Source organism: Triticum aestivum, chromosome 5A, assembly GCF_018294505.1.
Source record: "Triticum aestivum cultivar Chinese Spring chromosome 5A, IWGSC CS RefSeq v2.1, whole genome shotgun sequence".
Classification (NCBI taxonomy): Eukaryota; Viridiplantae; Streptophyta; class Magnoliopsida; order Poales; family Poaceae; genus Triticum; species Triticum aestivum.
The window spans coordinates 128,995,379-129,011,443 of NC_057806.1; positions in this window are offsets into that span (position 1 = coordinate 128,995,379).

A 16,065-nucleotide genomic window follows, 5' to 3' on the forward strand; every position below is an offset into this window, starting at 1 on the left:
TCAGCTGAAGAAATGTCATGCCGAGATGGCGGAGGTACCGCTAAGAGATACCGTGCCACTCGAAGAGATTCAGTTGAAGGACGACTTAATGTATGAGGAGAAGCCAGTCAAGATTCTCGATTATGCCAGCAGAGTTACTCGCAGCAAGGTTATCAAGTTTTGCAAAGTTCAGTGGAACCACCACTCAGAGGATGAAGCCACCTGAGAGAGAGAAGAAGATTTGCTCAAGGACCACCCTCACCTATTTTCTAGCCAACCCGAATCTCGAGGGCGAGATTCATTTTAAGGGGGGTAGGTTTGTAACATCCCAAATTTTCAATTTGGAATGTTATACATTAGATCATCATGCATGTCATATTTTCTTGCATTTTGGTCGATCCTAGAAATTTCACGCAACTCAAGGACCCTCGGAGAGAGTTGGAGATTTCGTTATTTTCATATTTGAGTTTTCTCAAATTTTGAAACAAGGATCATTTGATTTATTTTATTTCATCTTCAATTATTTTTCCAATATCAAAAATATGAGAGAGGGAATAATATGACTTTCCCAAATTTAGGAAAAATAAAGATTTAATGAATAAATCAAATTTTGGTTTTGCCGGAGTTTTGTTTGCTTTTTATTTGGATAGGGAAAAATGTGCGTTTTCAAAAATTGCATTTTAGGCCCGGAGAAAAGTTCATTTTGTTCGGCTCATTTTTAGGAGTCGGGGAAAATTTACTTTAGTAATTTTGGAGTTCGTTTAGATAGTTTTTCTTTTGTTTTTCTGCACGCGTAACCGATTTAAAAAAAAGGGACCAAGGCCAGCCGGGCCAAAGGCCCAGCCAGCCGGCCGCCTCCCCAGCCGCGCGCGCCAGGCGCCAGGAGGCTGCCGCCACCGCCGCCTCTTTTGGAGTCCTAGTAGGACTTTAGTCCTACTCTGTTTCCTCTTTTTCTTTCCTATTCCTACTCTATTTCTTGTCCCCTACCCCAAGAAACCCCCTCCCCTCACCTATATAAATACCAACACCCCCCCTCCAAAACATCAAATTAAAACCCCAAGCCCCTCTCCTCCTAAGCCGCCGCCTTAGCCGCGCCGCCGCCGCCTTAGCCGCACCGCCGCCGCCATAGCCGCGCCGCCCCGCGCCTAAGCCGCCGCCGCCGCCCTTAGCCGCCGCCGCCCGGAGCCCGCCTCCCGAGGTAGCCGCGCCTCTCTTTTTCTTCCCCGGTCCGGTTTTTCCTAAAAGAACCGTTCCATTTTCTCTCCGATTCTTTTCTTTTTATTCCGGTTTTTGTTTCGGTTTTCTTCCGAAACCCTAGATCGGTTTTCCGTTTCTTTTTCGGTTTCTTTTCCGAAAACCCTAGATCGGTTTTCGTTCTTCTTTCGGACCGTTCGTCTCCACGAACGTGATCACCGATTATTCCCCGGTTAACGACGCCCGTTCGTTTAACCGTTCGTCTCTTTCTTCTTGTCGGATTTATTCCGCGATCGTGATCTCAGATCCGATCTTCGTTCTAGTCTTTCTTCTCGCTCGTTTATCGGAATCAGGTGATTCAAGTGCCTGGAGTTTCGTTTAGAAACCGCCGTTCCGTCTAATCAACTTAAACAAGTTTTTGCCCCGGTAAAATTTGACCTAGTTTCAACTTGCTAGAACCGAGTTGTTTTCTTCCGCCGTTTGTTTTCTGTTTCTTTGTTCGGTTCGTTCTTTCTTTGCAACCGGACTTCTTAAGTTGAACTTTCTGGTTCGTTCTCTTGTTCGATTTTTACCTGTGCATTAGATGAGTACTTATTGTATGCTTGTTGTTTGTCTGCGATAGATCACCCGGATTGCGCCGCTTGTTACTTCGATTCCCTAGGTCTCGCGGATCATCAGCAAGGCAAGTAACACTTTGATCATACCTTTTCTACAACCCAGTTTTATTGCATTAGATCAATCCTCACACATTGCATGAATAGGATCTAATTAAACTGTGGGATGGGAAGTAGATGAGGTAGTACCTATCGCCTGTATTATTATGAAACCTTTGGGAGTTACTTCTACGTTTGCTTATTATGCCATGCTATGCTAGTAGACGTGGATTGGGTGAGTGATATCCATGACAGATGTGAGTTGATAATTTTAATGGTTTATCTAAGGTGGCAACTTAGACACACATCTGGGTGGATTGAGGCACCTGATGTCTATCAGGACTTGCCTGTTTTATTTTGGACCGCCACCCAGGCTCAAAGGGATCATAAGATCTTTCATGCTAGAAACTTCCGTGTGCAGCCACAAGCCATTATGGGCTCTGGCATAGTTGATTAAGTCGTGCGAACTCTTACGGGTAGACTAGCAGATGTAGGGGAAAGTAGGTGTACCGGTCTACCCACATGTAAGGTGCTAGCGCTTCTGAAAGACTGTGTCTCGGTCATCTGTCTTCTCAAACACCATGTAGTGCGAGAAACCAAACGGAGGCGATCGAGTCTTCTAGGGAAAAGTGCGCAAACCTCTGCAGAGTGTACAAACTAATCATGATTAGCCGTGTCCCCGGTTATGGACAACTTGAGTATCTAGTACTTGAATATCATGTGAATCTCATCATGTTACTTCTAATTAATGTTGTTGGGTTTTAATTGTTCACTTAATTGGGATCGGAATGCTGTCAACCATTCTCGATGTTTAACAACCACCATGTTAGTTAAACAAATTTATTCCTTTGCAGTAGGGAAAAACTGGCTTTACGCAAAACTGTAACCATAGAGCTTTCCACCAACCATATATGCATATAGTATAGCTGTTTCATTCCATTACTCTCTATGTGTTACATTGCCAGCATATTCCATGTGCTGACCCGTTTTCGGGCTGCAACTTCTCATGTTGCAGACTTTTCAGATGACGAGCAAGGTGCTTTTAGGTCGTGGCCCTATACTCAGTGAAGCCGTTGGAGTTGATGGACCCATTTATCTTCCGAGTCTTCCGCTGTTATCGTTATTAGATGGCCTTAAGCCATAATTATTGTAAAAGTTCTCTTTGAGACAACGATGTAATAAGTGTGTGATTGCCACTCTGCTATAAATCCTTCGATGTACTGTGTGGTGTCAGCATTACTGATCCAAGGATGACACCTGAGCACAGAGCACTTGATCCATTCGGGTCGGGTCGCTACAAGTTGCTAGGAGTTTATAATGGTTTACCTTGCGTGCCAACATGCTATTAAAATGGTTGTGATGTGGTATGATAGGGTGGTATCCTCCTATGAAGGATTCGAGTGGCTTGACTTGTCACATGTTCACGCATGTAGTTGAAACAAAATCAACATGGCCTCCATTATATTAATGTTCATGGTGAATTATATCCTACTCATGCTTGCATTCAGTGTTGATTAATTTTAATGCATGTTCATGACTGTTGTTGCTCTCTAGCTGGTCGCTTCCCAGTCTCTTTCTAGCCTTCACCAGTACTAAGCGGGAATACTGCTTGTGCATCCAACTCCATAAACCCCAAAGTTATTCCATATGAGTACACCATACCTTCCTATATACCGTATCTACCTGCCGTTCCAAGTAAATTTGTATGTGCCAAACTCTAAACCTTCAAACAGAAATTCTGTTTTGTATGATCGAATAGCTCATGTATCAACTAGGGCTGTCTGTATCCTCCATGCTAGGCGGGTTATTCTCAGGAGGAGTGGACTCCGCTCCTCACTCACGAGAAAATGGCTGGTCACCGGGATGCCCAGTCCCATGTTCAAATCAAATCAAAATAATTGCAAACAAAACTCCCCCAGGATTGTTGTTAGTTGGAGGCACCCGTTGTTTCGGGCAAGCCGTGGATTGATGCTTGTTGGTGGTGGGGGAGTATAAACTTTACCATTCTGCTTGGGAACCGCCTATAATGTGTGTAGCATGGAAGATATCGAGATCTCTTGGTTGTTATGTTGACAATGAAAGTATACTGCTCACAATATTATTCACCTCTATTTGAAAACCGAGCTCTGGCACCTCTACAAATCCCTGCTCCCCTCTGAGAAGGGCCTATCTATTTACTTTTATGTCGAGTCATCATCCTCTTATTAAAATGCACCAGTTGGAGAGCACCGCTGTCATTTGCATGTATTATTATTAGTTTACATTGAGTATGACTGTGACTGTATCTCTTTTACCATGAATTACAATTTCTAGCCAGCCCGTGATCTTCAGGGGTGCTCTGCATTTATGTTTTGCGGTCTCAAAAAGGGCTAGCGAGATACCATCTTGTTATATCATATTATGACTGTTTTGAGAAAGTGTTGTCATCCGAGATTTTTTATTATTGCTCACTAGTTGATTATGCCATTGATATGAGTAAACATGAGACCTAAATGTTATTGTGAATATGGTTAGTTCATAATCTTTGCTGAAAACTTGAATGCTGGCTTTACATATTTACAACAACAAGAGCAAACAGAGTTTGTAAAAGTTTTTCTTTATCACTTTCAGTTTATCAACCGAATTGCTTGAGGACAATCAAAGTTTTAAGCTTGGGGGAGTTGATACGTCTCCATCGCATCTACTTTTCCAAACACGCTTGCCCTTGTTTTGGACTCTAACTTGCATGATTTGAATGTAACTAATCCGGATTGACGCTGTTTTCAGCAGAATTGCCATGGTGTTATTTTTGTGCAAAAATAAAAGTTCTTGGAATGACCTGAAAATCAATGGAGATTATTTTAGGAATATATAAAAAATACTGGCGAAAGAATCAAGGCCATGGGGCCCACACCCTGTCCACGAGGGTGGGGGGCGCGCCTACCCCCTAGGCGCGCCCCCTGCCTCGTGGGCCCCCTAATGCTCCTCCAACCTCAACTCCAACTCTATATATTCGTGTTCGGGGAGAAAAAACAAGAGAGAAGGATTCATCATGTTTTACGATACGGAGCCGTCACCAAGCCCTAAACTCTCTCGGGAGGGCTGATCTGGAGTCCGTTCGGGGCTCCGGAGAGGGAAATCCGTCGCCATCGTTGATACCTCTCCAAGGTATCTATAATTTTTGATTGTTCCATGCTATATTATATCCTGTTTTGGACATTATTGGGATTTATTATACACTTTTATATTATTTTTGGGACTAAACTATTAACCGGAGGCCCAGCCCAGAATTGCTGTTTTTTTTGCCTATTTTAGAGTTTCGCAGAAAAAGAATATCAAACGGAGTCCAAACGGAATGAAACCTTCGGGAACGTGATTTTTGGAACGAACATGATCCAGAGGACTTAGACCCTACGTCAAGAAAGCAACCAGGAGGGCACGAGGTAGGGGGCGCGCCCTCCACCCTCGTGGGGCCCATGTTGCTCCACCGACGTACTTCTTCCTCCTATATATACCTACGTACCCCCAAACTACCAGATACAGAGCCAAAACCCTAATTCCACTGCCGTAACTTTCTGTACCCGTGAGATCCCATCTTGGGGCCTTTTCCGGAGCTTCGCCGGAGGGGGCATCGATCACGGAGGGCTTCTACATCAACACCATAGCCTATCTGATGAAGTGTGAGTAGTTTACTTCAGACCTTTGGGTCCATAGTTATTAGCTAGATGGCTTCTTCTCTCTTTTTGGATCTCAATACAAAGTTCTCCCCCTCTCTTGTGGAGATCTATTCAATGTAATCTTCTTTTGCGGTGTGTTTGTTGAGACCGATGAATTGTGGGTTTATGATCAAGTTTATCTATGAACAATATTTGAATCTTCTCTGAATTATTTTATGTATGATTGGTTATCTTTGCAAGTCTCTTCGAATTATCAGTTTGGTTTGGCCTACTAGATTGATCTTTCTTGCAATGGGAGAAATGCTTAGCTTTGGGTTCAATCTTGCGGTGTCCTTTCCCAGTGACAGTAGGGGTAGCAAGGCATGTATTGTATTGTTGCCATCGAGGATAACAAGATGTGGTTTATATCATATTGCATGAGTTTATCCCTCTGCATCATGTCATCTTGCTTAAAGCGTTACTCTGTTCTTTTGAACTTAATACTCTAGATGCATGCTGGATAGCGGTCGATGTGTGGAGTAATAGTAGTAGATGCAGGCAGGAGTCGGTCTACTTGTCTCGGACGTGATCCCTATATACATGATCATACCTAGATATTCTCATAACTATGCTCAATTCTGTCAATTGCTCAACAGTAATTTGTTTACCCACCGTAATACTTATGCTCTCGAGATAAGCCACTAGTGAAACCTATGGCCCCCGGGTATATTTTCCATCATATTAATCTTCCATCAACAAGCTATTTCCTTTTCCGTTTATTTTGCTTTTTTTACTTTGCATCTTTATCATAAAAATACCAAAAATATTATCTTATCATATCTATCAAATCTCACTTTCGTAAGTGACCGTGAAGGGATTGACAACCCCTTTATTGCGTTGGTTGCGAGGATTTTATTTGTTTGTGCAGGTGCGAGGGACTCGTGCGTGGCCTCCTACTGGATTGATACCTTGGTTCTCAAAAGCTGAGGGAAATACTTATGCTACTTTGCTGCATCACCCTTTCCTCTTCAAGGGAAAACCAATGCAGTGCTCAAGAGGTAGCAAGAAAGATTTCCGGTGCCGTTGCCGGGGAGTCTACGCAAAAGTCAACATACCAAGTACCCATCACAAACCCTTATCTCCCACATTACATTATTTGCCATTTGCCTCTCGTTTTCCTCCTCCCCACTTCACCCTTGCCGTTTTATTCGCCCTCTCTCTCTGTCCTCCTCTTTCTCTATTTGCCTCTTTTTGCCCGTCTCTTGTTTGCTTATGTGTTGGATTTCTTGCTTGTCACGATGGCTCAAGATAATACCAAATTGTGTGACTTTACTAATACCAACAACAATGATTTTATTAGCACTCCGATTGCTCCTCTTACCGATGCTGAATCTTGTGAAATTAATGCTGCTTTGCTGAATCTTGTCATGAAAGATCCGTTTTCCGGCCTTCCTAGTGAAGATGCCGCTACCCATCTAAACAACTTTGTTGATTTGTGTGATATGCAAAAGAAGAAAGATTTGGACAATGATATTGTTAAATTGAAGCTATTTCCTTTCTCGCGTAGAGATCGTGCTAAAGCTTGGTTTTCGTCTTTGCCTAAAAATAGTATTGATTCATGGAATAAGTGCAAAGATGCTTTTATCTCTAAGTATTTTCCTCCCGCAAAGATCATCTCTCTTAGAAACGATATCATGAATTTTAAGCAACTTGATCATGAACATGTTGCACAAGCTTGGGAGAGGATAAAATTAATGATACGTAATTTCCCTACACATGGTTTGAATTTATGGATGACTATACAAAAAATTTATGCCGGATTGAATTTTGCTTCTAGAAATCTTTTAGATTCGGTCGCGGGAGGTACTTTTATGGAAATCACTTTAGGAGAAGCTACTAAACTCCTAGATAATATTATGGTTAATTATTCACAATGGCACACTGAAAGATCTACTAATAAGAAAGTGCATGTGATAGAAGAAATTAATGTTTTGAGTGGAAAGATGGATGAACTTATGAAATTATTTGCTAATAACAGTGTTTCTTCTGATCCTAATAATATGCCTTTGTCCACTTTAATTGAGAATAATAATGAATCTATGGATGTGAATTTTGTTGGTAGGAATAATTTTGGTAACAACGCGTATAGAGGAAACTTTAATCCTAGGCCGTATCCTAGTAATTCCTACAACAATTATTATGGAAATTTTAATAAGATACCCTCTGATTTTGAATCTAATATTAAAGAATTTATTACTTCACAAAATAATTTCAATGCTTTGATTGAAGAAAAATTGCTTAAGATTGATGAGTTGGCTAGGAACGTTGATAGAATTTCTCTTGATATTGATTCTTTGAAACTTAGATCTATTCCACCTAAGCATGATATCAATGAGTCTCTCAAAGCCATGAGAATTTCCATTGATGAGTGCAAAGAAAGAACCGCTTGGATGCGTGCTAAGAAAGATTGCTTTATAAAAGCGTGTTCTTCTAGTTTCCATGATAATAAAGATGAAGATCTAAAAGTTATTGATGTGTCCCCTATTAAATCTTTGTTTTGCAATATGAATCTTGATAATGATGGGACTGAATATGAGCTACCTTTACCTAGAAGACGTTCCAAAAATTTGGAGTCTTTAGATCTTGATGCTAAAATTGTTAAAAGTGGGATTGAAGAAGTCAAAACTTTAAATATCAATGAACCCACTATTTTGGATCTCAAGGAATTTAATTATGATAATTGCTCTTTAATATATTGTATTTCGTTGTTGCAATCCGTGCTAAATTCTCCTCATGCTTATAGTCAAAAAAGCCTTTACCAAACACATCGTTGATGCTTTGATGCAATCTTATGAAGAAAAACTTGAGTTGGAAGTTTCTATCCCTAGAAAACTTTATGATGAGTGGGAACCTACTATCAAAATTAAAATTAAATATCATGAATGCTATGCTTTGTGTGATTTGGGTGCTAGTGTTTCCACGATTCCAAAGACTTTGTGTGATTTGCTAGGTTTCCGTGATTTTGATGATTGCTCTTTAAACTTGCACCTTGCGGATTCAACTATTAAGAAACCTATGGGAAGAATTAATGATGTTATTATTGTTGCAAATAGGAATTATGTGCCCGTAGATTTTATTGTTCTTGACATAGATTGCAATCCTTCATGTCCTATTATTCTTGGTAGACCTTTCCTTAGAACGATTGGTGCAATTATTGATATGAAGGAAGGGAATATTAGATTCCAATTGCTGTTAAGGAAAGGCATGGAACACTTCCCTAGAAAGAAAATTAAATTACCATATGAATCTATTATGAGAGCCACTTATGGATTGCCTACCAAAGATGGCAATACCAAGATCTATCCTTGCTTTTATGCCTAGCTAGGGGCGTTAAACGATAGCGCTTGTTGGGAGGCAACCCAATTTTATTTGTATCCCTTCCTTTTTGCACCTGTTTAGTAATAAATAATTTATCTAGCCTACTTTTTGGTTGTGTTTTTTGTGTTTTATTAGTGTTTGTGCCAAGTAGAACCGTTGGGAAGACTTGGGGAAAGTCTTTTTAATCTTGCTGTAAAAAACAGAAACTTTAGCGCTCACGAGAATTGCTGCCATTTTTGTTTGGAAAGTGCTATTTAGTTAATTATTTTTGCAGATGATTAATAGATAAATTACTCACGTTCAATTTATTTCAGAATTTTTGGGGTTCCATAACTTGTGTTAGCTACAGATTACTACAGACTGTTCTGTTTTTGACAGATTCTGTTTTTCGTGTGTTGTTCGCTTATTTTGATGAATCTATGGCTAGTAAAATAGTTTATAAACCATAGAGAAGTTGGAATAAATTAGGTTTAACACCAATATAAATAAAGAATGAGTTCATTACAGTACCTTTAAGTGGTGTTTTGTTTTCTTTCGCTAACGGAGCTCACGAGATTTTCTACTTTAAGTTTTGTGTTGTGATGTTTTCAAGTTTTGGGTAAAAGATTTGATGGATTATGGAACAAGGAGTGGCAAGAGCCTAAGCTTGGGGATTCCCATGGCACCCCAAGATAATATAAGGAAACCTAAAATCCCAAGCTTGGGGATACCCCGAAAGGCATCCCCTCTTTCGCCTACTTCCATCGGTAACTTTACTTGGAGCTATATTTTTATTTACCACATGATATGTGTTTTGCTTGGAGCGTCTTGTATTACTTGAGTCTTTATTTGTTAGTTTTACACAATCATCCTTGCTGTACACACCTTTTGAGAGAGACACACATGATTCATAAATTGTTAGAATACTCTATGTGCTTCACTTATATCTTTTGAGTTATATAGTTTTTGCTCTAGTGCTTCACTTATATCTTTTAGGGCACGATGGTGGATTTGTTTTATAGAAACTATTGTTCTCTCATGCTTCACTTAGATTATTTTGAGATTCCTACAAAACAGCATGGTAATTTGCTTTAATTATGTTAGGCATTCAAGATTAATAAAAAAAATTCTTATGAGTGTGTTGAATACTATGAGAAGTTTGATACTTGATAATTGTTTTGAGATATGGAGATGGTGATATTAGAGTCGTGCTAGTTGAGTAGTTGTGAATTTGAGAAATGCTTGTGTTGAAGTTTGTGATTCCCGTAGCATGCACGTATGGTGAACCGTTATGTGAAGAAGTTGGAGCATGAATTATTTATTGATTGTCTTCCTTATGAGTGGCGGTCGGGGATGAGCGATGGTCTTTTCCTACCAATCTATCCCCCTAGGAGCATGCGCGTAGTACTTTGCTTCGATAACTAATAGATTTTTGCAATAAGTATGCGAGTTCTTTATGACTAATGTTGAGTCCATGGATTATACGCACTCTCACCCTTCCACCATTGCTAGCCTCTCTAATACCGCGCACCTTTCGCCGGTATCATACACCCACCATATACCTTCCTCAAAACAGCCACCATACCTACCTATCATGGCATTTCCATAGCCATTCCAAGATATATTGCCATGCAACTTTCCACCATTCCATTTACTATGACATGCTCCATCATTTTCATATTGCTTTGCATGATCATGTAGTTGACATTTTAGTTGTGGCAAAGCCACCGTTCATAATTCTTTCGTACAAGTCACTCATGCATCATTGCTATCCCGGTATACCGCCGGAGGCATTCATATAGAGTCATACTTTGTTCTAGTATCGAGTTGTAATCATTGAGTTGTAAATAAATAGAAGTGTGATGATCATCATTCATAGAGTATTGTCCCCCCCAAAAAGAGAAAGGACAAAAAAAGAAGGCCCAAAAAAGGGACAATACTACTATCCTTTTTCCACACTTGTGCTTTAAAGTAGCACCATGATCTTCATGATAGAAAGTCTCCTATGTTATCACTTTCATATACTAGTGGGAATTTTTCATTATAGAACTTGGATTGTATATTCCAATGATGGGCTTCCTCAAAATGCCCTAGGTCTTCGTGAGCAAGCGAGTTGGATGCACACCCACTTAGTTCTTTTTGTTGAGCTTTCATATACTTATAGCTCTAGTGCATCCGTTGCATGGCAATCCCTACTCACTCACATTGATATCTATTAATGGGCATCTCCATAGCCTGTTGATATGCCTAGTTGATGTGAGACTATCTTCTCCCTTTTTGTCTTCTCCCAAACCACCATTCTATTCCACATATAGTGCTATGTCCATGGCTCACGCTCATGCATTGCGTGAAGATTGAAAAAGTTTGAGAACACCAAAAGTATGAAACAATTGCTTGGCTTGTCATTGGGGTTGTGCATGATTTAAATACTTTGTGTGGTGAAGATGGAGCATAGCCAGACTATATGATTTTGTAGGGATAACTTTCTTTGGCCATGTTATTTTGAAGAGACATAATTGCTTAGTTAGTGTGCTTGAAGTATTATTATTTATATGTCAATATTGAACTTTTGTCTTAAATCTTTCGGATCTGAATATTCATACCACAATTAAGAGAATTACATTGAAATTATGCCAAGTAGCATTCCACATAAAAAATTATGTTTTTATCATTTACCCACTTGAGGACGAGGAGGAATTAAGCTTGGGGATTCTTGATACGTCTCCAACGTATCTATAATTTTTGATTGTTCCATGCTATATTATATCCTGTTTTGGACATTATTGGGCTTTATTATACACTTTTATATTATTTTTGGGACTAACCTATTAACCGGAGGCCTAGCTCAGAATTGCTGTTTTTGCCTATTTCAGAGTTTCACAGAAAAAGAATATCAAACGGAGTCCAAACGGAATGAAACCTTCGGGAACGTGATTTTCGGAATGAACATGATCCAGAGGACTTGCATCCTACGTCAAGAAAGCAACTAGGAGGGCACGAGGTAGGAGGGCACGCCTACCCGCCAGGCGCGCCCTCCACCCTCGTGGGGCCCACGTTGCTCCACCGACGTACTTCTTCCTCCTATATATACCTACGTACCCCCAAACTACCAGATACGGAGTGATACGTCTCCAACGTATCTATAATTTTTGATTGCTCTATGCTATATTATCTACTGTTTTGGACTATATTGGGCTTTATTTTCCACTTTTATATTATTTTTGGGACTAACCTATTAACCGGAGGCCCAACCCAGAATTGTTGTTTTTTGCCTATTTCAGTGTTTCGAAGAAACGGAATATCAAACAGAGTCCAAATGGAATAAAACCTTCGAGAACGTGATTTTCTCACCGAACGTGATCCAGGAGACTTGGACCCTACGCCAAGGCATCAGAGAGGCGGTCACGAGGGTGGGGGGCGCCCCCCCCCGCCTCGTGGGCCTCTCGGAGATCCAATGATGTACTTCTTCCTCCTATATATACCTATGTACCCCTAAACGATCAGAACAGGAGCCAAAAACCTAATTCCACCACCGCAACTTTCTGTATCCACGAGATCCCATCTTGGGGCCTGTTCCGGAGCTCCACCGGAAGAGGGCCGTCATCACGGAGGGCTTCTACATCATCATAGCCCCTCCGATGAAGTGTGAGTAGTTTATCTCAGACCTCCGGGTCCATAGTTAGTAGCTAGATGGCTTCTTCTCTCTTTTTGGATCTCAATACAAAGTTCTCCCCCTCTCTCGTGGGGATCTATTCGATGTAACCTTCTTTTCGCAGTGTGTTTGTTGAGACCGATGAATTGTGGGTTTATGATCAAGTCTATCTATGAATAATATTTGAATCTTCTCTGAGTTCTTTTATGTATGATTGGTTATCTTTGCAAGTCTCTTCGAATTATCCATTTGGTTTGGCCGACTAGATTGGTAGTTCTTGCCATGGGAGAAGTGCTTAGCTTTGGGTTCGATCTTGCGGTGTCCTTTCCCAGTGACAGAAGGGGCAGCAAGGCACGTATTGCATCATTGCCATCGAGGATAACAAGATGGGGTTTATTTCATATTGCATGCATTTATCTCTCTACATCATGTCATCTTGCTTAAGGCGTTACTCTGTTTTTAACTTAATACTCTAGATGCATGCTGGATAGCGGTCGATGAGTGGAGTAATAGTAGTAGATGCAGAATCGTTTCGGTCTACTTGTCACGGACGTGATGCCTATATACATGATCATGCCTAGATATTCTCATAACTATGCTCGATTCTGTCAATTGCTCAACAGTAATTTGTTCACCCACCGTAGAATACCTATGCTCTTGAGAGAAGCCACTAGTGAAACCTATGGCCCCCGGGTCTATTCTCATCATATCAATCTCCATCACTTTAATCTTGCTTTGCTTTTTTACTTTGCCTTTACTTTTCACTTTGCATCTTTATACCAAAACTACCAAAAATATTATATCTATCAGATCTCACTCTCGTAAGTGACCGTGAAGGGATTGACAACCCCTAATCGCGTTGGTTGCGAGTAGCTATCGTTTTGTGTAGGTACGAGGGACTTGAGCATGGCCTCCTACTGGATTGATACCTTGGTTCTCAAAAACTGAGGGAAATACTTACGCTACTCTGGTGCATCATCCCTTCCTCTTCGGGGAAATCCAACGCAAGCTCAAGAGGTAGCAAGAAGAATTTCTGGCGCCGTTGCCGGGGAGTCTACGAAAAAAGTCAACATACCAAGTACCCATCACAATCCCTATCTCTCGCATTACATTATTTGCCATTTTCCTCTCGTTTTCCTCTCCCCCACTTCACCCTTGCCGTTTTATTCGCCCCCTCTCTCTCTATCCTCCCTCTCTATTTGCCTTCTTTTTGCCCGTCTGCTCTTGTTTGCTCGTGTGCTAGTTTGTTTGCTTGTCATCATGACTAGTCTCATATCTTCTCCGTTGTCTCCCGACAATGAAGTTCTAAATTTTAAACAAAGGGAGGGAGAAAATCTAAAAGATGCTTGGTATAGAATTTGCAATGCTCAAAATAGATCTACTAGGTAGAAATCTACTTTAGTTCTTCTCCGCAATTTTTATGTAGGTGTTAATCCTTGGTATAGATATATCCTCGATACCATTACCATAGGGAACTTCTTGGGTAACCATACTTTTGATTCTTATAATGCTATGTTAGATTTATTTGGCTCACCACCCCTTTTGGTTAATGGAACCATGTTAACTTTAGAGCATGTTATGCAAAAACTTGAAATTATTGAAAATAAAATTTCTACTATTTAATTAATTGAAAATCTAGATAAAAAGATCCACAATCAAATTACTCAATATGGATCTAAGGTAGGAATGACTTTGAAAAATATCAAGGAAAAGGAACCCATAGTCAATGAGAAGATAAACTTAGATTCTACTAGAATTGATAAACTTGAGGGTATCATTACAAACTTGGGAACCACTTTTTCTTCCGTAAAAAACACTCCAAGTCCTCCTACTAAAATTGCCAAGCTTATGTATGTTCCTAAAAATAAGGGTGAATCATCTAGTAAGGAAACTGCGGATCTTAAATCTATAAGTATTCATTCCAATCTTTTTACTATCATTGAGGAACCAATTGCTACAAATGAATTTTTCGATCTTGTGCCTAAAAGTTTGATAATCACTAGAAGTAAAGAAACTCCGAAAGAGGGTAGAATCCTCATTGAAGAATTGCCTACCAAAGATGGCAATACCTAGATCTATCCTCGCTTTTATGCCTAGCTAGGGGCGTTAAACGATAGCGCTTGTTGGGAGGCAACCCAATTTTATTTTTATTTCTTGATTTTTGCTCCCGTTTAGTAATAAATAAATTATTTTAGCCTCTGTTTTGGTTGTGTTTTTTGTGTTTAATTAGTGTTTTTGCCAAGTAGAACCGTTGGGAAGACTTGGGGAATGTCTTGTTGAACTTGCTGTAAAAAACAGAAACTTTAGCGCTCACGAGAACTGCTGTCATTTTTATTTGGAGAGTGATATTTAGTTAAATCTTTTTGAAGATGATTAATAGATAAATTCCTCACGTCCATCAATTTATTTTAGAATTTTTGGGGTTCCCTATATTGCGCTAGCTACAGATTACTACAGACTGTTCTGTTTTTGATAGATTCTGTTTTTCGTGTGTTGTTTGCTTATTTTGATGAATCTATGGTTAGTAAAATAGTTTATAATCCATAGAGAAGTTGGAATACAGTAGGTTTAACAACAATATAAATAAAGAATGAGTTCATTACAGTACCTTGAAGTGGTCTTTTGTTTTCTTTCGCTAACGAAGCTCACGAGTTTTCTACTTTAAGCTTTGTGTTGTGAAGTTTTCAAGTTTTCGGTGAATTCTTGTGATGGATTATGGAACAAGGAGTGGCAAGAGCCTAAGGTTGGGGATGCCCATGGCACCCCCAATATAATCCAAGGACACCAAAAAGTCAAAGCTTGGGGATGCCCCGGAAGGCATCCCCTCTTTCGTCCACTTCCATCGGTAATTTACTTGGAGCTATATTTTTATTCACCAACATGATATGTGTTTTGCTTGGAGCATCTTGTATTATTTGTGTCTTTGTTTGTTAGTGTGCCACAATCATCCTTGCTGTACACACCTTTCGAGAGAGCCATACATGAATTAGAATTTGATATAATACTCTATGTGCTTCACTTATATCTTTTTGAGCTATAATTTTTGCTCTATGTGCTTCACTTAGATTTTTTAGAGCACGGTGCTGGATTTGTTTTAAAGAAACTATTGATCTCTCATGCTTCACTTAAATTATTTTGAGAGTCTTAATAGCATGGTAATTTGCTTAATAATAACATGCTTGGTATTCAAGATTTGTGAAACTTTCTTTTGAGTGTGTTGAATACTAAGAAAAGTTGGATGCTTGATAATTGTTTTGAGATATGGAGGTAGTAATATTAAAGTCATGCTAGTAGAGTAATTGTGAATTTGAGAAGTGCTTGAGTTAAAGTTTGCAAGTCCCGTAGCATGCACGTATGGTAAACGTTATGCAACAAATTTGAAACATGAGGTGTTATTTGATTGTCCTCCTTATGAGTGGCGGTCGGGGACGAGCGATGGTCTTTTCCTACCAATCTATACCCTTAGGAGCATGCGCGTAATACTTTGGTTTTTGATGGCCTGTAGATTTTTGCAATAAGTATATGAGTTCTTTATGACTAATGTTGAGTCCATGGATTATACGCACTCTCACCCTTCCATCATTGCTAGCCTTTA